Source organism: Camellia sinensis, chromosome 12 (assembly GCF_055761805.1).
Source record: "Camellia sinensis isolate YWXY chromosome 12, ASM5576180v1, whole genome shotgun sequence".
In the NCBI taxonomy this organism is placed as follows: Eukaryota; Viridiplantae; Streptophyta; class Magnoliopsida; order Ericales; family Theaceae; genus Camellia; species Camellia sinensis.
Window position 1 is genome coordinate 140,698,209 of NC_138972.1, and position 26,865 is coordinate 140,725,073.

The 26,865-nt window shown below is 37.8% G+C and overlaps 1 pseudogene; it reads left to right on the forward strand.

The window, feature by feature from the left end:
- The window catches only part of LOC114294748 (L-type lectin-domain containing receptor kinase IX.1-like), a 31,268-nt pseudogene extending 20,913 nt beyond the window's left edge, over window positions 1–10,355 (forward strand).
- Window positions 10,356–26,865: the final 16,510 nt, after the last annotated feature.

Here is a 26,865-nt window from a genome sequence, read left to right on the forward strand (position 1 = left end):
CTGAGCAACATGAATATACGACTTAGTGTGTTTCACAAATAAGGTCTTATCCACACTACCCCTTTGAAAATCATTATCAAGAAGAAAGGTAGTAAGTCTATCATACCAAGCCCGAGGAGCTTGTTTCAACCCATACAAAGCCTTGTCTAACTTGTAGACATGATTTGGACATTTAGGGTCCTCAAACCCTTTTGGTTGCTCAACATATGCCTCTTCTTTCAAGTACCCATTCAGAAAAGCACTTTTCATAGTCAACACCCTCTACTTGTGTGTAGCCTTGAGCAACCAACCTAGCTTTATTCCTAACCACAATACCATTCTCATCAGATTTATTTTTAAAGATCCACTTGGTACCTATCACAATCATGTCTCTAGGTCTGGGAACTAGAGTCCAAACATTATTACGTTCAAATTGACCTAATTCTTCATGCATAGCATTAACCCAACTATCATCTAGCAAGGCCTCTTTAAAATTCTTAGGTTCAATTAATGAAACATAGCACATATGTGATACCTCATCTCGAATCTGTCTTCGGGTTTTCATTCGATCCAATACACTTCCAATTACCTGTTGGGCTGGATGATTCAGTTTCACCCTTGCTGATGGTTTGAACTCAGGACTTGTGGTGACAGAAGCATCAGGAGCGATGTTTCTTTGTGCACTCTTTGGACTTGAACTTACCTGTGAGGATGGTGCTGTCACAGCTTCTTGAGATTGGACCTCAGCTTCTCTTTGGCTTTGTGGTTCAGTATCCAAGATTGGAGACTCACCATGGTCATCCTCATTTGTTGCTGGAGTAGGTGAACCTGTGTTATTTATAACCACATTGATTGATTCCATTAAAGAAGAAGTTCGCAGGTTATAGACTCGAAAAGCCCTACTAGTGGTTGAATACCCTAGAAAAATGCCTTCATCACTTCGGGAGTCAAATTTGCCCAAAGGCTCTCTATCTTTGAAAATGTAACACTTTCTCCCAAAAGTTTTAAAGTATTTTACATTAGGTTTCAATCCCATCCACAATTCATATGGAGTTTGTAAAGTGTCGGGCCTTAAATACACGCGATTTATGACATAAACAGCAGTATTTAGGGCTTCAGCTCAAAACTTTGGAGGAAGTTTCTTACTAAGGAGCATGACCCTAGCCATTTCTTGAACAACTCTGTTCTTCCTCTCAACCACTCCATTTTGTTGTGGAGTAATAGGTGCAGAAAATTCATGCTTAATTCCATGCATATCACAAAAATCTAAAAACGAACTATTTTCAAACTCACGACCCTGATCAGTTCGGATTCTTATGATACGCCCAATGGAAACACCCTGTTCATTTTGGATTTTAAGGACTAAGGCTAGGAAAGCATCAAATGTATCAGATTTTTTCCTTAAAAAATTTACCCACGAAAATCGAGTAAAATCATCAATAGTTAAAAAAATGTATCTTTTACCTCCGATGCTTTCAGTGTGAGTAGGACCCATTAAATCCATGTGAACCAATTCAAGAGGACGTTTGGCTGTAAAGTTGTTTACCTTTTTATGAGGGGCACGGGTTTGCTTTCCAAGTTGACATGGTCCACACACATGGTTCAAATTCTTACCCAATTTAGGTACTTCTCTCACAAGCTCTTTGTTGGCTATCTTAGTTAGGTCTTTGAAATTCATGTGACCTAATCTTTGATGCCACAAATCAATGTTACTTATGATGGCAGAGTGACAAGTGAGATCATTAGTAGTAACAATCCCATAGCAGTTATCAGATATGCGAACCCCATGCAAGACAGTATTCCCCTTTTTATCCAAAACTTCACATTTATTTTTTGAAAACAATACTTCATGATGGGAATCACACATTTGACTAATGCTCAAAAGATTTGCTTTAAGACCATCAACAAGTAGAGCATTTTCAAGCTTGGGAAGACCAGCAACACTTATAGAGCCCTTACCAATGACTCTAGAAGTGCCGCCATCTCCAAAGGTAACAATTCCTTCTTCGTATTTTTCAAGAGAGGTGAAGTAGGATTTGTTACTGGACATATGATGAGAGCACCCACTATCAAGGTACCACAAATGTGAGTCACGTGCTTTTAGAGCAGTGTGAACAACTAAATAAGTCAAATCATCTTTTCTCACCCAAATCCTTTTAGTCTTGGTAAATGTCTTGGCGTTGTGAACACCCTCATGAATCTTGGTATTCCGCCTAGACATGAAAGGTTGTCTCCTAACCCAAAAAGTTTTCGAATTTCTACCCTTTTGAGACACCTTACCAAATAATTCAAAGCAATAAGGATGAATGTGGCCACACCTACCACAGTGATGACAAATAAAAACAGGTTTTACCTCCCTTTTGTTGATCTTACCCCATTTAGGTAGATGAAGAGAGGGATCACCCCGATCTACCTTCAGCTTTCCTTTTGTCTGAGTCTTCAGGTCATATGAGGTAGAGGCCTGTCCCTTGTGAGCTGTTGCACCATAGCCTAGCCCACTTTTGTCACAACCCATTTGTTGAGACCCAAGGATGTCTTCTAAAGATTTGGAACCTTTATTCCACATAGCAATTGTGGCTCTAGCAAGATGGAGTTCTTCATCTTTCTGACAGACTATCTCTTCCAATGTAGCTTGTGACATCTCAAGGCTTTCAAGCTTCTCTTCATATGTGGAATACACTTTCAGAAGTTCATTCCTTTCAGTTTCATAGGATAGAAGTTTTCCACATAGGTCTTGCCTGTCACTTGAGATCTTGATGACATTTTGCTTTGCTGCTGCAAGTTCTCCTTTCAACTTAACATTCTCACTTTCACATGCTTTGAACTTGAGAGTGAGTTTGTCATTAACTTTAGACAGATTCAGAGATTCATCATAAAGCTTTTCATAAGCTTGTTGTAGATCCTCACCAGTAATCTCATCATTGTCCTCAGATGTTTCATCATCATCTGTTTGCTCCGTATTCTTCTTGACCTCATCCAGTCGGGCAACTAAGGTAGAAAAGTTGCTGGATGGTGGTGAAGGTGTATCTCCTCTTTCATGAAATTGGCTCAAAATTTCCCATGCATCTTTAGCCTTTGTGCAGTGAGTAACCCATTGCTATTCTTCATCAGAAATTGCTCCACGAATAGTAATCAGGACTCTCTAATTGCTCGGATTGACAGTAATTTCTGTATCTTCTTCAATGGCTTGCTAGCCTTCTGGGTCAAAAGCTCTCAGAAAAGCCCTCATTCTGATCTTCCAATACAGGTAGTTACTTCTATCAAAGTGGGAGCATGATGCAGGTTTTGACCACGAGCTAATTCCACTGGCTTTGGAAGAGGTTAAGTGAAAGTGGACCAAAATGCCATGAAAGCACTATCCCCGTCTTCACCAGATTCAGGTTCCTCGGGTTCTTGCTCCGACCCACTTTCATCATCCCAAGTCACAGTGTAGATTTTCTTTCGATTCTTTTTCGAAGGCATTCAAGGGCAATATGACCAAACCCTTGACATTCATAGCACTTGACCCCTTGCCTCTTTACAATCTTCTTTTCAGTTTTTGGAGCAAATTTTGGTGGAAAAGTTTTGGATTTTTCATTACTCTTGTCTTTTGAAATAGAGTCTCTGAAATTAGGCTTCTTTTTCTTCAAAATTTTTTAAAACTATTTAGTAAGGCCCCGTTTGGGGACTTACCTTTTTAGCCAAAAAGCCAACAATTCATACCAAAAAGTCAAAGATTCTCTTTTCTCTCTACTTTTTGCACATCTTTTCATAATTAGCCAAAAAGTCATCCCAAACATATAAGTTTTTTTTACCTACTTTTTTAGCCAAATAGCCAAAACGTTACTCAATTAGCCTGTTCCCAAATGAGGCCTAAGCATAGCCGTCATCTCAAACTCTAAATCAAATTCAGTCTCTGGAGTGTTTGCAGTCTCATGAGCACTAGTGAAAGCCACACTATCTTTTTGTTTTTTCTTTGAAATCTGGTGGGCTTCATAAGTCTGCAAGTTTCCAACCAACTAATCAAGCTTGAGGGTATCAACATTCTGAGCCTCCTCAATGGCTATCACTTTTGATTGGAACCTCTCGAGTAACGACCTCAAAATTTTTTCAACAACTTTAGCTTCCGGGATTTTTTCACCGAGTGTGAAACAGGAATTCACGATATCACTAAGTTTTGCATAGAAATCATCAAGCGTCTCATCATCGCACATAAAAAGGGTTTCAAAGGCGGAGGTGAGACGTTGAAGTTTTGACCTTTTGACAGACGTAGTACCCACGTGAATCGTTTCAAGAATGTCCCAAGCCTCTTTTGCTACCTCACACGTGCAGATATGACGAAACTCTTCAAGTGTGACGGAGCAAAACAGGGAATTAAGAGCCTTACTGTTCCAACTCGAGTTTTGGTAATCAGTCGTGTCCCATTTATCAAGGGGTTTAGGAATATCAACACCATCAATGGTGATAATAGGTTCACTCCACCCATAGATCACGCAGTGCCAAACTTTCTCATCAATGGATTTTAAAAACGGTCTCAAACGAGCTTTCCAATAAGAATAGTTTGTACCATTGAGTAAAGGAGGTCTATGAGTCGAGTTACCTTCACAAATAGAATCCATAATACTAGTCATAGAAAATCACACTCCTATAGTTTTGATAAAAACAAAGAGTGACCTGCTCTGATACCAATTGAAAATCCTAAGTGATTCGTGATTAGATCAAGATTAAAATATTTCAATTCCCAATTATCCAAACACACAATCTAAATTATCAAGCACTTACGAAAGTGATTTAGATTATTGTTTTTCGGAATAAACAATAAATTGACACAAACGTTTTTTACATGGAAAAACCACAATTGAAGAACCTTCAATTGTAATCAAAAACCACGTGCAAAACACCACTAATCAATCCACTACTGAAGAACGAAAGATTACAAAGATAACACACAAATTACCCAACTTAGTCAATTTGTCTTCAAATCTTCAGTAACTCTTTCACCACACCTTCGTCTCGAAACTGATCAATCTAAAGTTGAATTCACAGCTTCACTTGTCGAATCAACGACTACGTACAGAATCAACCGCCTTTGAAACTCTACATTTGCATCTTCGAAATCCACCGGCAAATAACACTCTTGTATGTATTTGAACAATCTCCTTGATATTTGTTTCTCAATTCATGAGTTTATTACTCATTCAATTTTATCAAGGAAAAACTCACAAAAAGCTCAGAAGAAAACTTCAAGCAAAACCCTAGGACTCTTGAATAAGATCTAGGAAAAGTAAATCCTAAAATCAGCCTAAACAGATATATATAGGCAAACAGGGTTCGCGATCTCCGCTCGAGCGTAGGACATCCCGCTCGAGCGGCTTCAACAAAATATACATGTGACCAAATAGGTTTCCGCGAGCGCCAGAACACCCGTTCGAGCGCGAAATCACACATCTCAGTATTTTTACAGACCTAACCAAATACTGAGACAACCCATATTCCGCTCGAGCGCCAATGATCCCGCTCAAGCAGGAAAGACAAAAACAAAGGAGAAAAAACAATTTTTTCAAAACAAAGTTTTGTACGCGGATCGGACAATAAAGGGACCTAACATTTAGGTTTGTCGACCATGGAAAAGATGCAAAAACAACTAATGTGGCAGGGACCAAGGGATACATGGCATTTGACTGCCTACTTACAGACAAAGTTATTAAGGAATCAGATGTTTATAGTTTCGGAGTTGTGGCATTGGAGATAGCATGCGGAAGAAAATCCATTGACTTGAAGGTCCCAAAAAGTCAAACAATATTTGTGGAGTGGGTTTGGGATCTCTATGCTACCAATAGGCTTTTTGAAGCAGCAGATCCGAAGATATATATAGATTTTGTTCGAGAAGAAATGGAATGTTTGATGATTGTTGGGCTCTGGTGTGCTCACCCCGATCACAATCTCCAGCCTTCCATTAGGCAAGCAATTCATGTACTTCATTTTGAAGCTCCATTGCTCATTCTCCCTACCAAAATGCCTGTGCCAACATATGTTACACCTCCAGTGAATACTCCTTCGTCTTTGGTTTCTTGTGGTTCTGTTACTTTTTCTAATACTGGTCAATTTTAGTCTTCAAGCTAATACTATAGTTACCACGCAGATTTCTCTAAATTCACCTCATTCTTTATAGTTGCATCAACTTTTTTCTTCCTGTAATGATTTGTGTCTCACATGGCTTTAGATAATCATCAATTAATGAGAGTTCAAATTTCATATGGTAGTAATTAGACTACAAAATTACATAAATGAGTTGTTCATTTATTTCATTTACATTACCGTTGAGATTACCATTTGCTAAGCTTCTAATTTTGATCAAAACAATAATGTGGCCTATTGTTTGGATAAAATTTTAAGAGTTGAGAGTTTTAATTAAAATAATTAAAAATAGATGATTTAATTTGTTAAAAAAATCTATAGCGATCCCGGGTTTTCCCCTTTATGTGCAGTATTCCGGACTTGAGTTCCATGATTGAGTATTGTTGTTTATGTCTCGTTCCGTCCTTTAATTCTTGGTATATGAGTTTTAGGATGCGTTGGGCAGGTCTGTAACAGGTTGGTTGTGATTAGAAACAAAAGGTTACTGTCCAGTTTTTGGTCTCTTTGCTCGAGCGAGCCTTTTGTTTTTGCTTATTCGCTCGAGCGAGGGTTTGTATGCTCGAGTGAGTATTGTGGGTCTTCAGGTTTTCTTTTCAGACTCAGCTTTGGCTCGAGCGAGCCTGGTCTAGTGTGTCTCTTCGCTCTAGCTAGAGGTCCTTCGCTCGAGCGTGCGTTTGCATCTAGTTTGGACCTGAAGGTTGTGTTTCTTGGCTCGAGCGAGCTTTTTTTTGCTCGAGCGAGCGAGGAATATGTTTTTGGGTTTCTTCGCCCGAGCGAGATTTCCTTCGCTCGAGTGTACTTCTGGGTTGTAGACCTGAAGCTTCGTGTTGTTGGCTCGAGTAAGGATTTCTACGCTTGAGCGAGGTTTCTTTGTGTCTGTTCGCTCGAGCGACCACTCCTTCGCTCGAGCGAGACTCGAATATATCAGTTCGCAGCAGCAGCTTCTTCTTCACTTTTTCTCCATCTCTTTTACTTAAACCCTAGAACGGATGCTCCCTCTCTCTCTACATACTTTCTCTCTAAAAATCCATCTAGTTCTAGTGGTCTCCTACCCTAGTTCCTTTGTAAAAAGTGTAAAGCTTGGCGTGGCCTTCGTTTTCATCCGAAAATCATTGGGTTTGGAGCATCTCGAGTTTTCCTCATCTTCTCCGTTGGGTCTCTTGTTTTGAGGTAAGGATACCCTACTCCTTCTTATGGGTTTTTACATAAATTTTAGTCATTTCGATTAGATGGTGAATTATGGTATGATTTGGGAAGGTTAGGGTTTGGTTTGTAATTTATAAAGTGGGGTTTTCCATGTTTGAGTCAAATATGTATGAGAGACTTGAAATTGGGGTTGTTTTATGAAATATGAGTAAAATTTGGGCCTTGGGGGCACTATTGTGAATAGGGGAAAATTAAAGCCCTAATTGAAATTAGACAATTAATTTGTATAATTAATTTGGGAATATGAAAATCATGAAATTGGGAATTTATGAGATTGAGTGGTGTAGTTGGATAAATAAATCACTCACCTCCGAAAATGTTAATATTTTATCTGTTTGATAAATTTATTATCTGCTTAGAGATAACTGCTTTGGGCTATCGGTGGAGGATAGTCTTGATTGTTGTAGACACTGTATGTTGATTAGGGAAAACTGAAACTAATCACCTGGAATATGTCATTGAATATGACGGTTGGAATAATACATCGAATATGTGTATTAATTAATCATTTTATATGATAAGTGTTTAAATACATTGCATATGTATATTGTTTGGGAGGAGATAGGGGATGTACTCCATGGTTTGAGAGGAGATAAGGGATGGACTCCATTGATAACTAAGTTGGCCGGAGTGTCCAGGGTGAAAGTCCTGAAATCTTAATTACGTTTGCATAGCGTAGATGAATTGAAGTATTGAAGTATTGTTAATATGAGTTGAATCTCATTTGAAATTGAAGTATTGAAGCATTGTTAATATGAGTTGCAGTCTCATTATAAACTATTTGGATGAACAGAGAACCATATCTATGAATTGGTTTGGATAATGAAATGAAAAGGGATTGAAATATACTTGTGAATATGAATTGGTTATGAAAGAGTTGTATGTTGTTTATATGGGTTAAACATTTATCAAATGCTAATGTTTTAGTTATTACTCATATCTGGTTTAGTATATCTCTGCTGGGCTTTGGCTCACCCTATATGGGACATCATTTTCAAGTTCAGGTGATATGCCACCTCCAAGGACGTAGCTTGGGAGGCTTAGGGGCGGAAAGACCTTTTTGTTGTTATCATTTTGTATTACATGTGAATCAAGCCAAGGGCTTATTTTGTATAAAGAGTTAGAACTCTTCTTTTGTTGTAACCAAGTGTTGACTTGGAAAGTTGTAAGCCCGTAGGGCATTTACTTTTGATGTCAACATGTGATACTCTTGTACTTAATACTCTGATGAGTGGGAAATATGCTTTATTCTCTTGTCTATGCATGTCAAGAATGTTGGGTTTATATCTATTATTTTGAGGGCGTTACAAAATCTATACTTTTTAATAATATTGAATGAAGTTACGTAATAAATTCAAAAATTCAGCTCCAGTTGTTACCTATCACCACTAGCAGGTGGTTTGGTCAAGTCCACATTGGAAATTTGGTCACATTCCAAATAAATGTATGACCGCATCTTTCCTCATAACTGGTTATTCCTTATCTTGGGATCAAGTCTCACAAGTTTCTTATTGTTTACCCATCTCCTAACACAAAATCGTATGTCTTATCTCTTCTATCAATCGCAACACTTCTCAAACACACCATATCCGAATAGTAGTGAATCTCATGTCACAAAACACAATGTGAGTTATAATAGGAGTTAGGCCTACCTTAGTGGTAGAAAATGTTGTGTCTATTTATTTTTTTTAAAAAAAATTAAGGATACTTAATCATTTTATATGAACTATGTCTTATAAAATCTCTGAATTTATCCAATAAAAAAATTATATTTAATTTTGTAATCAAATTCTTTATATATGGTATAATGATAACAAAGTCCCAAGATATACTCTTCACCTTGCAAAATGTTTGTAAACAAAACACATTCTCATTGGTCCAAAGCAAAAGGGCTTACAATTTTAAATAGGGACAATACACTTTTTCAAATATGGAGTCCACTATTTTGAATAATTCTATTAACTCAACAAATCTATTTGTATGGTCAAGATTATAATTATTTCGTGCAACGAATTACTTTGCTGAGGAATAGAAGCTTTGAGAGGGAGGATTTAGTGGGATTTTTAAAGGTTTCTTAAGGGAATTGAATTCCTACATCCGTGAAGGGGATATCAAAGGGATCAAAACAAGGAATAAAAGAGTATGCATCTGAAGTGAAGATCATTAGTCGGTCGAAGCATAGAAATTTGGTGCAATTACTTGGTTGGTGTCATGACAAAAGAGAACTCCTACTTGTTTATGAGTTCATGGAAAATGGAAGCTTAGATTACCATCTCTATAAGGAAAAAAGCTTGTTCACATGGGCAATGAGGTACAAAATTGCTCAAGGCCTAGCTTCAGCATTGCTCTATTTACATGAAGAGTGGGAACAATGTGTGGTGCACAAGGATTTAAAATCAAGCAATGTCATGTTGGATTCAAATTTCAATGCTAAACTTGGGGATTTTGGATTAGCTAGGCCTGTCGATCATGGAAAAGACTCTCAAACAACTATTTTGACAGGAACTAGGTGCTACATGGCACCAGAATGCCTAATCACAGGCAAAGAGAACAAGGAATCAGATGTTTATAGTTTTGGAGTAGTGGCATTAGAGATAGCTTGTGAAAGAAAACCTATCAATTTGGAGGTTCCAGAAAGTCAGATGAGAATGGTGGAGTGGGTTTGGGACCTCTATGGTACTGCCAGGCTTCTTGAATCTACACTAGATCCCAAGATATACCCAAATTTTGTTGAGGAAGAAATGATATGCTTGATGATTGTTGGGCTTTGGTGTGCTCACCCTGATCACAATCTTCAACCTTCAATAAGGAAAGCAATTCATGTGCTTAATTTTGAAGCTACATTGCCCATTCTCCCAGCAAAAATGTCTGTGCCAACATACTTAGCTCCTCCAATGAATGCTTCATCCTTGGTCTATGGCTCTACCACTGTTTCTAACAACAACCAAGTCCAGTCTTCAAGCTATAGTTACAATACAAATTCTTCAAAGGTTACCTTATCATCGGCCGCTTCTTCACCATCTGCAACATTTTTGTACACACGAATACGTTGATTAATAAGTACTATGGTGATCCAATTCTTCTAGCCAATTTTAATATTGGTACCATGTGTAAGCATGTATTGTACCCATGTATTCCAGTGTTTGTTTTGAATTTATCACCATATATATATATATATATATATTGTTTATGATTATCAAATGTTAAATTTACTTGGAAAGTAATATAAGGCTTCTTATAATAATTATAACTATATATAACATATTTATCAAAAGAGGATTTTTCCCTGACTACATCTGAGGTATGCAAATGGTTCAAGTTCACTTTGCCATTCAATCTACATGGACGTAGCTTGTGTAAAATTTAAAACCCAAAGATATGAAAAAAATAAATAATAAATTTAAATGTTAAGCATGAACATTCGGTCGAAATGTTTTAAGATTCAAGTTGCCCCTTTTTGTTTTTAATATTCTTTAATTGTATATATGCTAAATATCTTAAAAGAATGTATCAACCTATATTTCAACTACATTATCATTCGAGCAAGAACATATTTACAGATCAACTGTTAATCAAGCTGTCTAATTTATATATACTTGGTGTATCTACAGAACATCTTGAGTACATAATTAATTGGCAAATTTTCAATTATGTTGACTGATAGAATAACGACATTTTCATAGTGTACTGTTTCTTCTATGACTCCTCACCAAATCCTTGATGTCAAAAGTTATCAACATATAGTCACACAATGGCATCATGGACAGGTTTCATACCTGAAGAATTAACATTTGGGTTTACTTTTTGTGACAACATACTGTCTTTGCATATATTATTTTTTGTCATCACAAATATTATTTTTTTATTAGCAAAAAAGATAGTTTTATTAATGCAATTTGCAAAGATTAAGTCAATAAAAACACCAAGGTGCAAAACGGCATCATGGTGAAGTTAACATATCCCAATTAAATTGGCACATGAACACATGCAAATCATATGCAAACACCAAGAAATGATAGCCGTTGGCGAGAAACCAACCAAATTAAACATGAACTGAATACAAAGGAACACCACAAAGCAAACCCAATGGAAGAAATCATGCCCCCACACCAGTAGTCATCACAAATACTATTAGTGACAGCACGGTGATAAGTGGATGGTCACAAATAGTATTGTCACGCCCCACTTTTTATTACTTGAAGTCATTACCAAATTCTTTAACTTAATTCAATTTCAGAGATAACATGCGGAAATAAACTCATACATTCAATCCGTAGAAGTGATTAACAAAACTCTCATTCGTATGCAAAGTAAATATTACATGAACTAACTTAATAAATTGCCCTTGGGCTTACATCATTAAAAGTACAAGAAGAAGGGTGTAACCCTTTACAACAATGGCATTCCGCCAACATAACAGAGGCCCCGTGGCCAACAAATAAGAAGATCCAAATCTTGTAGCACACCCTGCTAAACACCTGAAAAAGATTCAACAACGTGGGATGAACATATAGTCCAGTAGGGAACTCAACATGCTCCTTAACAATAACAACATTACAGATAGCTATGATCATGAACACCCATTCTCATACTAGAATAATAATGTGACAGTTTATATAAAATATATATATGAATATATATATGAACTTTTCTTGAAAACAATCATTTAATTCACCGCTATAAGCGATTTATCCTTCCTTTTTCCTTTCATTAACCCCCGTTCCCAATCTTTTATAACATTAACAACTATTTAGAAAAAAATAGATTCACTAAGCCCATTACTCTTCCATTTGCCACACATACAACAGATGTGCCTTTTCAAAATATATTTGGCATTTCAATGCAATTCCAATTATATCATAATTATCCATACACACCTCCATAAAAAAGATAACAACTCAACTACATACATAAAATCAATCAATGAGTCAACTCGTCCCTCCAACACTGTAACAAATACAATCCACAATGTTTCCAGATACACTGAAACCATAACAAAACAACAATGCACTACTAGCTATATGCGTAGTAAGCCAAAGATACACTTCTCACAACAATCTACCAGTTTACCAGGCGCTAGCTGGAAGGGTATGGTACCTTAGATTATCAGCGCGTCAGTTCTCCAGGCGCTAGCTGGAAGGGTATGATACCTCTGATTATAAGCGCTGAACACATAAGTGTGTGGTGTCCATCCCCTATCTTCTCACACACACTGGAGTACAACCCCTCTCTTCTCCCCAACCGGTATACAAAAAAAATGTAATTCAGCATTTCATTACATATGATGTTCAATCAACAATGGTGTAATACATACACAACAATTCAACACAACCTTATCATCCTCCACCGATGACTAAAATCTCCAGATGCATGCATATTATACATCTATTAAACAGACCCAACTAACATGAGAGTACAAAACTCAGCAACAACATGAACATGGTAGTTAAAGCTATACCCCACACAAGAGTGTTCAATACTCAAGATACAACATTCCAATTTTATTATACTTGTTTCAAAATACCTTTCCCATTTCACAAAATGAATTCCACTTCCTTTGTTTTCACAAAAATCATTCCCATGGACAAAAGCCATACTTCATTTAAATTCACTACATTCTCTTCAAAGCCATTTCAAACTAATTATGCACATTAAGTCATAAACAATAAATTAGGATCTTTCCTTCCTCTTTCTCAATATTGACCAAAAAGGCCAAATGCACATCAACAAACAACAATAACCACAAGCTAATTAACACTCCAATTAGCCCAAACCACAACTAATGATAATAAACCCAAATTCAACAACCAACCCAAGGTTCAGTCCCATGATTTTCACAAATCCAACATGATACAATTTTTATGCAATACAAAAACTACCACATGTCTATCTATAGATGAAGTATTGAAAAGAAACAAGGAGAATCCCTACCTCAAAAGAGAACTCAAAAAGAGATGATGACCCGAAATCCAAGTGCTCCAAATCCACTATTTTTCAGATTAGAATGAAGCCCAAGCCGCCCTCTATCTTTCTTACAAAGAACTTAAGATGGATTCACACTAGAAGTAGATGAAAACCTAGAAAGAAGATGAGTTTAGAGAGAGAGAAGTCGGACCTAGGGTTTGGAAACTAGAAGAGGATGAAAAGACTGATCAAAACCCGCTTCTGCCTATTTAAACTGGACAGGCTCGCTCGAGCGAAGACTTGGTCGCTCGAGCGACCAGACACAGGAAATCCTCGCTCGAGCGAAGAAACGCTCGCTCGAGCTAAGAAACACTGCTCTCAGGTCTAAACTAGACGCAAACGCTTGCTCGAGCGAAGAAACTCTGGCTCGAGCCACCAGACACAAAACTCAACCCTCGCTCGAGCGACCAAAACTCGCTCGAGCGACCAATCCAAATTCTGGACAGTAACACCTGGTTTCCAAACCCAACCAATCTAAAACAAACCTGCCCAACACATCCGATAACTCAAAAAGAGAAAATAAAGGATGACAACCACAATTATACATTGAGAGAATCCAGGGAACCTAAGTCCGGATACAACAACCAAAAGGAGAAAGACCGGGGTCGCTATAACCTCCCCCCCTTAAAGAATTTCGTCCCCGAAATTAAGGGTACGCCAAAACACAAAGCCAACTAATCACACAACACCAACACCCGAATCCCAAAGGAAGAAATTAATCTCACAACAAACCTTTAATCCACTCTTGCCAAAGAAAAGACTAACCAAGGGAAACATTCCAAATGACAACACTTAGGTATGAAAACCTCAACAACCCAAACCTTCCCGAAACAATGACCAACAACTGACTAGCACAACAAGCTAAGTCACTATTCAACAACATAATTCTCAACCATACGACCAAAGCAAATCTTTTGAGCAAATTATAGGAAAACACTTTCTTGTTCAAGAGACATTTCTCAATGTAGACATTCCAAAATAAATCTTTCATTTTCCATGCGAAACTCAATAGTTTTGTAAGTATATATATATATAATTTTTTTTTCAACCACGGTGTTATCCAAAACACATAATCATTCACAGTTTATTTGCCAAAAGATTCATTTGGAATTCCTCAAAACCCTTGAATTAAATCAATTTCTCAACAACGCCCTTAAATAGCCCAAACATTAGAAAAAAAAAAAAAAAATTTTGTTTTCCAATTCTTTCCAAAATAACACTATCAACAACCATCATGCACACAGTGATGCCACAACCAACACAGAACATAACATTTCTATAATGGTAGTTAATAGAAATAACAACAATACTATCAACACATAAGGCATAAGAAATTCATGGTTTTGCAATTCTATTCCGCCTCTTTTTACTTACCCAATTAAATAACATACACCCGGCTCAGAACCTGGCCAAACAATTAAATGAAATAGTAACTCATTTAAAACATTTTTCACTTCACAATAAATAATCATATAAGCTATATCAATCTTTCAATAGATACACATTTTGGTGTTGTATCATCGGAGTCCATCCCCTATCTCCTCCCAAACAATATACATACACATAATGTATAAAAAAAAAAAAAAATCCAATCATTCACAATGATAATTCAATACACATAATTGCTGTATTATAATAACCGTCATATTCAATGACTCAACCGGATGATTAATTTCAGTTTTCCCCTAATCAACACACAAAGTCTGCAACAAACGAGGCTAACCTCATGGTGACCAATGCCAACCCAAAACCCGATACCAACGAGCTGACTAATCAACTCAATAAACTCCACACTCAGTAATCCACACAATGATGTGCCACTCAAACCATACCCAATAATTGATAACCAATCACAATACAAACACTACCCCTACACAACCGATGGGGTCACCACGGACTCACTGAATAGCAAGGCCCAAAACAAGAACCAACATACAAGTACCATTCCTTCTAACTTGAGACACAAATCCCACATAACCTTGCCAATACCACGCAATTCTCTAAACCATCTCATCAATCACATCCACTCACAGATTCTCATTCTCAACAAATAAACTCTAAAAGTGAACAAGACCCACAGGCCGTCACAAGACTAACTCAATATACAGTACCAAGCAAGCAACAATACTAGGATCATTGATCCCATCAACAACTTCTCAATATAAATACTAGAGGGTTCGAAATTCCATACATACTCCCCAATACATGAGGATTAAACAAACAATACTATTCAAACATATGCAATACATAAACATAATGCCTCAGCATCCAACAGTACACCAGTCAATAACAAAATCAATAAACATGATACACCATCGGCCATCATACAAAAAGTCCCTCTCCAGGGTAACACTGTAGGGCTAACTAATAAGTCGCCCCTCGCGAGGCTCCCGAAGCCTGGCCTGACCGTTTCTGGTACCGATACCGCCCCCGACCGGACGGGTACGACTGAGTCTGACTAGATTTTGAAACACTCGTAGAATTTACGCGCAAAGGACAAAAACGTCTACCATGGCTCAGCTGACCGCAAAAAAAACAACCACCAGACCCTCTGCTCAGAGGCTGGTCTGAAACCTGAACCTCCCCGAAACCCCCAACAGAAAGGTCCGAAACCCCTGGTGAAGAAAAGGAACCAGCCCCAGACAGAGCATGTTTCCGCCTCCACCCCTTACTGAGCCTAGAGTGCTTAGAAACCGTAGAACTTACCGAGATGATCTCCTCCTCAACCCTATCATCACTTGCAACCATGGCCTCCACATGGGCCGCTGCCTCGACTAGATTATAGTAATCCTTCCACAAGGATCCAGCTACCTTTTCCCGAATATCGAAACACAACCGCCGTTCAAACTCAAAACAACGACGCTCCTCTGTTGCCACCAACTCTGGAGCAAACCTCGACAAGCTAGCAAACCGCATCTCAAACTGCACCACAGGAGTATCATCCTGACGCAACCCCAAAAACTGATCCCTCAACCTTTCCCGAGCAGAAGGAGGGAAATACTTGGCCAGAAAGGCCTCGGTAAAAGCAACCCACGTGCTACCCACAATATTCCTAGCATACTTCCACCAATAACTCGCATCGCCCTTCAATTGAAAAGTCGCCAAAGAAACCCTTAACTCCTCATCTACGACTCTGAGCATATCAAGAGTCTTGGTAATCTGTTCTAACCAACTCTCTGCCTCCAACGGTTTAGTCTCCCCCACAAACTCTGGTGGGCTGGAACGGAAAAACTCCTTAGTAAGTTTGAGAGCATGCCCATTGCCGCCCTCAGTGCGAACTAGGGCATCTTGCACTGCTCTCGCAATCTCACGTGCAACATCCTCACCGACAGCCGATGCTGCAACGGCAGGTACTAAAGGAACTGTTGTGCCCCTACCGACACTCCTACTATTCAACCGTCCTCTACTCCCTCGTGTAGACATCCTATAAAGCACAAAGTAAATTACACTTAGCGCAAAACACTATAGCCTTCTCCGAGGCACACTCCACTACTGTTAAGTCACAAGACACACTTAGTCTCAAAATTTACATCTCTACTGCATATTATCAGCTAAACATGTAAACACATAATCGAATCAAGTCCACAAAGATAGCCACTCATCCCGAAACTCTCAAGGAATTCCTATCAGAAACCACGTTGATCAGGCGTGTTTCCAAAAGGACCTCAAAGCAAGTTCACCGGCTATGAATACTATCCAGGAGACTGAATCCCATGCTCACATAAATGCAACACATAAGTCCTAACTTTCATGATATCTATATGCAACGTCCTCACAATACGTAGTAAACCCACTGTGGTAAAAACCATTTCCCACGAGCCCAAAGTATTCAAACCCGGCTCGCTCTGATACCAAGTTGTCACGCCCCACTTTTTATTACTTGAAGTCATTACCAAATTCTTTAACTTAATTCAATTTCAGAGATAACATGCGGAAATAAACTCATACATTCAATCCGTAGAAGTGATTAACAAAACTCTCATTCGTATGCAAAGTAAATATTACATGAACTAACTTAATAAATTGCCCTTGGGCTTACATCATTAAAAGTACAAGAAGAAGGGTGTAACCCTTTACAACAATGGCATTCCGCCAACATAACAGAGGCCCCGTGGCCAACAAATAAGAAGATCCAAATCTTGTAGCACACCCTGCTAAACACCTGAAAAAGATTCAACAACGTGGGATGAACATATAGTCCAGTAGGGAACTCAACATGCTCCTTAACAATAACAACATTACAGATAGCTATGATCATGAACACCCATTCTCATACTAGAATAATAATGTGACAGTTTATATAAAATATATATATGAATATATATATGAACTTTTCTTGAAAACAATCATTTAATTCACCGCTATAAGCGATTTATCCTTCCTTTTTCCTTTCATTAACCCCCGTTCCCAATCTTTTATAACATTAACAACTATTTAGAAAAAAATAGATTCACTAAGCCCATTACTCTTCCATTTGCCACACATACAACAGATGTGCCTTTTCAAAACATATTTGGCATTTCAATGCAATTCCAATTATATCATAATTATCCATACACACCTCTATAAAAAAGATAACAACTCAACTACATACATAAAATCAATCAATGAGTCAACTCGTCCCTCCAACACTGTAACAAATACAATCCACAATGTTTCCAGATACACTGAAACCATAACAAAACAACAATGCACTACTAGCTATATGCGTAGTAAGCCAAAGATACACTTCTCACAACAATCTACCAGTTTACCAGGCGCTAGCTGGAAGGGTATGGTACCTTAGATTATCAGCGCGTCAGTTCTCCAGGCGCTAGCTAGAAGGGTATGATACCTCTGATTATAAGCGCTGAACACATAAGTGTGTGGTGTCCATCCCCTATCTTCTCACACACACTGGAGTACAACCCCTCTCTTCTCCCCAACCGGTATACAAAAATAATGTAATTCAGCATTTCATTACATATGATGTTCAATCAACAATGGTGTAATACATACACAACAATTCAACACAACCTTATCATCCTCCACCGATGACTAAAATCTCCAGATGCATGCATATTATACATCTATTAAACAGACCCAACTAACATGAGAGTACAAAACTCAGCAACAACATGAACATGGTAGTTAAAGCTATACCCCACACAAGAGTGTTCAATACTCAAGATACAACATTCCAATTTTATTATACTTGTTTCAAAATACCTTTCCCATTTCACAAAATGAATTCCACTTCCTTTGTTTTCACAAAAATCATTCCCATGGACAAAAGCCATACTTCATTTAAATTCACTACATTCTCTTCAAAGCCATTTCAAACTAATTATGCACATTAAGTCATAAACAATAAATTAGGATCTTTCCTTCCTCTTTCTCAATATTGACCAAAAAGGCCAAATGCACATCAACAAACAACAATAACCACAAGCTAATTAACACTCCAATTAGCCCAAACCACAACTAATGATAATAAACCCAAATTCAACAACCAACCCAAGGTTCAGTCCCATGATTTTCACAAATCCAACATGATACAATTTTTATGCAATACAAAAACTACCACATGTCTATCTATAGATGAAGTATTGAAAAGAAACAAGGAGAATCCCTACCTCAAAAGAGAACTCAAAAAGAGATGATGACCCGAAATCCAAGTGCTCCAAATCCACTATTTTTCAGATTAGAATGAAGCCCAAGCCGCCCTCTATCTTTCTTACAAAGAACTTAAGATGGATTCACACTAAAAGTAGATGAAAACCTAGAAAGAAGATGAGTTTAGAGAGAGAGAAGTCGGACCTAGGGTTTGGAAACTAGAAGAGGATGAAAAGACTGATCAAAACCCGCTTCTGCCTATTTAAACTGGACAGGCTCGCTCGAGCGAAGACTTGGTCGCTCGAGCGACCAGACACAGGAAATCCTCGCTCTAGCGAAGAAACGCTCGCTCGAGCTAAGAAACACTGCTCTCAGGTCTAAACTAGACGCAAACGCTTGCTCGAGCGAAGAAACTCTGGCTCGAGCCACCAGACACAAAACTCAACCCTCGCTCGAGCGACCAAAACTCGCTCGAGCGACCAATCCAAATTCTGGACAGTAACACCTGGTTTCCAAACCCAACCAATCTAAAACAAACCTGCCCAACACATCCGATAACTCAAAAAGAGAAAATAAAGGATGACAACCACAATTATACATTGAGAGAATCCAGGGAACCTAAGTCCGGATACAACAACCAAAAGGAGAAAGACCGGGGTCGCTATAAGTATTTTTGCTAATAACATGGATATTTTCCAATGATAGGCACATCATGTATTAGCGTTTTCCATGTAGTAGCGAATGAATCTACAACCCCAAGAAAACCATACATTTGTGTGGGGTAATGGACATAGGAGTGGGATCCATAGAAATGTGTGAGGAAAAAAAACTACATGAAGTTCATCCTAAGGGGTCCCAACATTATGCCAATAAAATTTAGACAAATAATGTGAACTTAAGAAGCTGATTGTGCGCTTTTGTTTTGAAGTGTGTAACTATCCTATCCTAATACTGTTATGAAAGTTCACTATGTTGTTTTTGTCAGGAGTTTGGGCTGATTGACAAGAGCTATCCCTACATCAGTAATCCAAGAAGATACATTTAAATTAACAAAATAGGCATCTAATGTAATAGTCAAATCACATCACATTTACATTGCATGTAACTATGTAAAGTGCAAGCACCAAATAACCAAAAATGGCTAAACAGTAATTAAATGAAGGTCATATTTAGCATTAAAATAGGAAAAAGAGCCATAGAGTTGATGAAAATTAGAACTGAATACAGTTTTGGGAGTGAAAGGAAAGTGATTGCAGAGAACAGAGAAACCTTCATTTAGTAATTTTGTCAAACACCTGTTGTACAACAAAAGGGAATTAGTTTCAAAACATTTAAATAGGCATTAAGTAACAAATCTCAACATAGAGCTGAAAGACATAAGAAACTATAGATTAGGGGTACTACAAAAATGAAGCTGTAATTGATGTACCTGATGAGATGAGAATTACTCAATGGTTTTCTTGTTGAAGAGAGTTTTCTGTGGTATTATTGTTGAAACAATAATGTTATGTTTGTTATAGCATCAACAACAATGCTAGTCAAAATTGTTATTTAAAATTTTACTTCACTATTTTAACTTGTCATTGTTTTATTAAACACTCCAACAACCCCTCTTTATTTTAAATATATTTTATTAAAAAATATTTTCTTATATATTTTTTTTTAATAGCTTCAATATTTTTTCTATTGATTTTATTTTATACATTCACCAATATATACAAAAACCTATGAGGGAGATCATGCATCACTTTTTTATACGTGAATAAGTTGATGGGAAATACTATAATACACACCTACAATGGTGTGTATCATATGCTTCAGTTACGACGTTTGTGATTTTTGATTATTTTTTATCAAAAAAAAGATTATATTAATTACATGTCATAACCAATATTACAATGAGTCATAATCACATCATAACTAACATCACAATAAATCATAACAAAAAACCACAAACATCATAATTGGGCATATGATATACATCCCATTTTGAGATTTGTATTATAAAATTTTCCTTCTTTTTAAGACTTAAATTTAAAAACCAAAATCATTCACAGTTCAATTTTATATGCCAATCTCAGTCTCAATATTTTTTCTAACTCACAAGAAGGGTAAAAGTTTAGCTCTGATCGTTTGTGTCTCATGTGAGGGGTAAAAGTCTAGCTCCAGTGGTTTGTGTCTCATGTTACCTTTCTTTTTTTAATGGGAAAGAAACATCTTGTTTGATTGGTAATGTCAATATTGGATCGATCACAAGACTTTTACCAAAATTTAAAACTTATCGTTGTTCTAATCTTTTGAAAAGTAATCCTTAGTTAGTATTACTACCAACATGAGGGATAGCCAATCCCATAAAAAGTAGGACACATTATTTTGATCAAAATTAGAAGCTCCATTGCTCTCCTTCAATGACTATCTTCTTCTTCATCATCTTCTTTCTACTACTAGTCCCTTATTGTGATACTGCTCAGCTCTCTTTCAGCTTCACTAGCTTCAATCCGAATATTCACGACAAAGAATATGATGGAGATGCTTCAGCTTCCAACAAAGTCATCCAACCAACCCTAAACCAAAATGACAAAACCATGACAAGTAGTTCGGGCCAGGTACTTCAAACTGATGTAGCTTTGGGACAAAGCCTTAGGAGGAGCACTTGTGGACTTCAATACCCATTTCTCCTTTGTCATTGATTCACAAAATAAAACCTCATATGCTGATGGAATAACATTTTTCCTCGCACTGGTTGGTTTCCCAATTCCATTTCAAGAAGGCAACGGTATAGGCCTTGTTAGCCATGAAAAAGTATTCAACCTAGCATTCAACTCATCGTCCATTCCATTTGTGGCAATGGAGTTCGACACATATAATATCACAACCCGGAATATGATCTACCCTCAGATCATGTAGGTATCAACATCAACTCCATTAAATCTTTAAAAAATGTGACATGGTTGAGTCGAATCCCCTCAGGGAAAATGAATGAGGCCTAGATTAGTTACAATTCTAGTTTGAAAATTTTTGAGTATTGCATTCACCTGTTATCTTGGTGAAAACATCATAATCCTGCAAAAGTTGTATCATATAGTTGATCTAAGCAAGTATTTGCCAGAGTGGGTTACTCTCGGCTTCACTGTAGCGACAGGAGTGTTAGCTAAGATACAATTTGTTCACTCTTGGAATTTTACTTCTAATATACAAATCGCTCCAAATTTGTTGAATCCAACTAGTTTGGAGCTAGCATTTGCCAACCAGGATAGAAATAGAACAAACAAAAGAGGGGTACTAGCTAGATCTATTGTAGGTGTTTGTGTGCTAATTTGTGGGTTGGGCTTGCTTTGGTTTAGCTTCATGAAGTGGAAACATAACAAGGTTAAAATGAAAGATGATCATGATTTCAATGTTTTGTATGAGTTTGAAGGTGAAACAGGACCTAAGAAGTTTTCATACAAAGAATTGGCTATTGCAACAAGAAGCTTTGTGGAGGGAGAGAAGCTTGGATAGGGTGGATTTGGCGGGCATTTATAGAGGTTTCTTAAGAGACTTAAATGGTTATGTTGCTATCAAGAGGGTGTCAAACTGAACAAGGGATTAAAGAGTATGTGTCAGAAGTGAAGATTATCAACCGGTTGAGGCATAGAAAGTTAGCGTGACTTCTCGGTTTGTGCCAGGAAGGAAAAAAAAAAACTCCCACTTGTGTACGAGTTCATGCCCAATTGCAACTTGGATTCTTATTCCTTCAAAGGCAACACCTTCTTGACATGGATAACAAGGTACAATATTGCTAAAGGTTTAGCCGTGGCATTGTTGTACTTATATGAAGAATGGGAACAATACGTGCTACATAGACATATTAAATCAAGCAACATTATGTTGGATTCAAATTTTAATGCAAAACTTGGAGATTTCAGGTTAGCTAGGCTCATTGACCATGGACCAAACTAAAAAACCACGATCCTAGCCAGAACAATGTTATAGCGATCCCGGTTTTCCCTTCCTCTGTTTATTGTATTCCGGACTTGGTTCCGTGGTTATGTTATTGTCTTATTCTCATTTCCATCCTTTACTCTTTGTATTTGAGTCTTGGGTTGTGTTGGGCAGGTTTGGAACAGGTTGGCTGTGTTTAGAAACCAAAAGTTGATGCCCAGATTTTGGCCTTCACACTCGAGCGAGTGTGTTGACGCTTGAGCGTGAATATTCATCTCCCAGTATTTTCTCTATAGGTCATCGTACGCTCGAGCGGGAGTTTTGACGCTCGAGCGGGCCCTTTAGATTTTGTTCCTCTGCTCGAGCGGGGAGTCTAACGCTCGTGTGGGGACCATGGTCTGCAAAACTCCTGGAAGTGTGCAATCGACGCTCGAGCAGCGCTTTTCACACTCGAGCGTGAGTCAGTGTCTAACGCTCGAGCGGGGAGTTCCACGCTCGAGCAGGGCGACTTTTATATTAGTCCGAAAAGTGACATTTTGGATCACTTTTTGACTTTCTTTCTCTCTCCTACTCTTTCAAAACCTCCATTGGAGAGCACCTCACTCTAAAACTCCAACTTCTTTGTAGGGTTTGATCTAGTAGGAGTGATCTTCTATCCTTGGGCCTTTGTAAAAAGTGTGGAGCTTGTTGAGGGCTACATTTTGATCTGAAAATATTGGGGTTTGGAGCACCTTCAAATTTCTTCATCTTCTCCTTTGAGCTTCGAATTTGAGGTAGGGATAACTACTCATTTTTATGGTCTTTGACATTAACTATTGGTCATTTTGATGTAATGTTGAAGTTAGGTAATTTGGGGTGTTAGGGTTTCAAAATGAATAAAGAGGGGTTTGGTTATTTTGACTCATAAATGTGTATCTTGGGTCTTAAAATGATGGTATTGATGTTGTTGATGATATATGGGACTTTTGGGTCATTGTAGAGAAAAAGGACGAGAAAGCCCTAAATTGTTGTATGAATTAATTTATATAATTAATTTGGGAATGTTATGGAAATATGGAATTGAGTTGGAAATAATGAAATTGGCTCATTATAAGAGAGAATGGTGGAGTTGGATTTATTAATCGCTCACTTATGAAATTGTTGTCAAATTATCTGTTGATGCATTTATTATCTGTTTAGAAATAAATTGCTTTGGGCTATCGGTGGAGGATAGTGTTGATTGTTGTAGACAATGCATGATGATTAGGCGAATTAAAAATAATCAATTGATTATGTCATCGAATATGACGGTTGGAATAATACATCAAATTTATGTATTGACTGCTCATGTATATGATATGTGTTTATATACACTGTGTTGTGTAGGAGGAGATAGGGGATGCACTCCACGGTTTAGGGGAAGATAGGGGATGGACTCCTAAACCGGATTTTATTTGGGAGGAGATAGGGGATGAACTCCATCGATACAGCAAATCTGTGTATCATTTGTGAAGTATGGAAGTGTTTTAATGTGTTATTGATACAGGGAATCTATGTATCATTTATGAAATATGAAAGTGTTTTGATATGAGTTATAGCCTCATTAAATTATTGGCCAAGTTCTTAGCCTTATTCATAAATTGAGAATTGGCTAAGTAATGGAAAATGGAATGAAACATGGACATATTTGTCATTGAATTGAAATGTGTTATAAGTTGTTATATATGAGTTAAACATTTATCGAATGCTAATGTTTTAGTTATTGCTCATATTATGTTTAGCATATTTCTACTGGGCGTTGGCTCACCCTATATGGGACATCATTTTTCAGGTTCAGGTATTATGCCGCCTCCGAGGTCTTAGCTTGGATGGTTGTGGGAGTTCAAGGCTCTTGTTTACTTTTGTGTATTACATGTAAATCAAGCCAAGGGCTTATTTCGTGTTTTGAGTTAGTACTCTCTTTTTGTAACCAAGTGTCAACTTGGAAAGTTGTAAGCCCGTAGGGCATTTACTTTTGATGTCAACATCTAATACTTTTGTAATGAATACTCTGATGAATGAAATTATACTTTATTCTCTTATGTCTAAGCATGTCAAGATTGTATGATTTATGGGTTTATTTTGAGGGCATTACAACTTGGTATCAGAGCGTACCGGGTTTGAATACTTTGGGTACGTGGGAAGTGGTTAGTACCACAATGGGTTTGTCTCACTTGTTAGAGACTTATGTATGACATTATGTGTTTATTTGATAACATGTTTATGTGACTATTTGGGTATGGGACTTAGTTTCTAGGATGTTGATTGGATCCTTGGGTTTCTGTGAGTCTTGTTGGAAAAGCACTTGATCAATGATGTTTCTAACCGGAACTCTAGTAACGCCTCAGGACTATCATTATCCAGAAATGAAATTCGTAGGTGCTTATTTGATTATGTGCTTACGTGAAATGAATTAAAGTTGTCCAAGGTATTAGGACGCGAGTGTTATAGCTTCAGCACATTTGTGAATGTGCTAATGTCTTCGTTACCTTTATTAGGATGTCAAGACGAGGACGAGATAGTAGGCGTGGTAGGCAGGAGATGCCTATACCAGATGAGATTCTGGCGCAGCAGGAGGGGGTTGGTCAAGCCAATGTGGCCGAGCCAGTAGGTCAGCAGGCCATAGGCGCCTTAGCCCGCGAGATAGCAGGAGCTTTAAGGGAATCCATGGGCATTCTCAGAGTTGAGAATCAAGTCCCGGCCCAGGTTGTTGATGCAGGGCCTTCCTTTCTAAAGAGGGAGTTCTTCTGGTCTAATCCAGATGAGTTTGTCAGTGATCCGAAAGAGCCACTTATGGCTGATGAGTGGTTGGAACAGATGACTAAGACGTTTGAGATGCTTGGCATCGAAGACGGGGCATTGAAGGTGACCTTGGCATCTTTCCATCTTAAGTGGGATGCGGGTCAGTGGTGGAAGTTCAAGAGGGGTCGTATTGGTGGCACATGGGAGGCCTTTGTAGATGTTTTCCAGGAGAAGTTCTTATCTCCAGCTGTCAGGGAGAAACTGAGGGACCAGTTTTGTCTGCTTAAGCAGCTGAGTTCTTCAGTGGCCGAGTTTGAGACTGCATTTACTAGTTTATCTAGGTTTGCACCTGAGCTTATGGCGTCTGAAGAACGCCGTTGTCTGGAATTTGAGAAGAAGTTGATGCACGGGCTCAAGATGAGAGTTGGGCGGTCTATGATCCGGGAGTATGGGCGCCTTGTGGATGTTGCGGCCCATTTGGAGATTATGATACAGGAGGAGGATGAGAGGATGAGGGGCTCCAAGAGGAGTCAGGATGGTCAGGGGAACGGTAGGAGGCAGAGGGGCTCTAACAAAAATAAATTGATGAGAGTTCAAATTCAATTGATAATAAAGAACATATTAATGAAGAATTTAAAGATTTTGTGGATGAAAATCCTAATCAAAATAAAGAACTTAATCAATGCTAAAAGGGGTCCCATTTTAAAAGTTTGTTTTGGGTGCTGAAAAGCTCAAGGCCCAACCCTGTCTTCTCTAAGACTATACCATGAGAGTTAAGTGAATTTTACTTTATTTAATTTTTTTAAAATAGAAATGGAGGAATTATTAAAAAGAGAATTGGAAATGCATGACGAGTGATTATTCAATAGTCTGAGAGTATGGTCACGTGGTACATTATGATAGTACAATTGGTGAAAAAAGTTGGGTATTAATTATTTATGTTAAATAATGGAGAAATGTGAAAGGCATAATGAATGATAATTAATGAGAAAGTATGATTACGTATTACCCCAAGAATACTTAATAATTTTCCATGAATAAGAGGCTCCTTCAATATCACATTTGCTATTTGGGAACGACTATTTTATTTTTCAAAATTACAAGATGGAGGAGATTTGATGTCTTCATTGGCTTTTGAATGCCTTCTGTTTCTATTTAGGCTTGCGTATTAATTTTAAAAAATCTGAGTTATTTACTCGTCCTAATTTTTCAAGGTCAGATAGGGATTGGCTTGTATCGCTATTGGGTGTTAAAGTTGTAAAAAAGCCGGGGTTATATTTAGGTGCCAATTTAGGGTTTTTGGGGCGATCCAAATCGGAG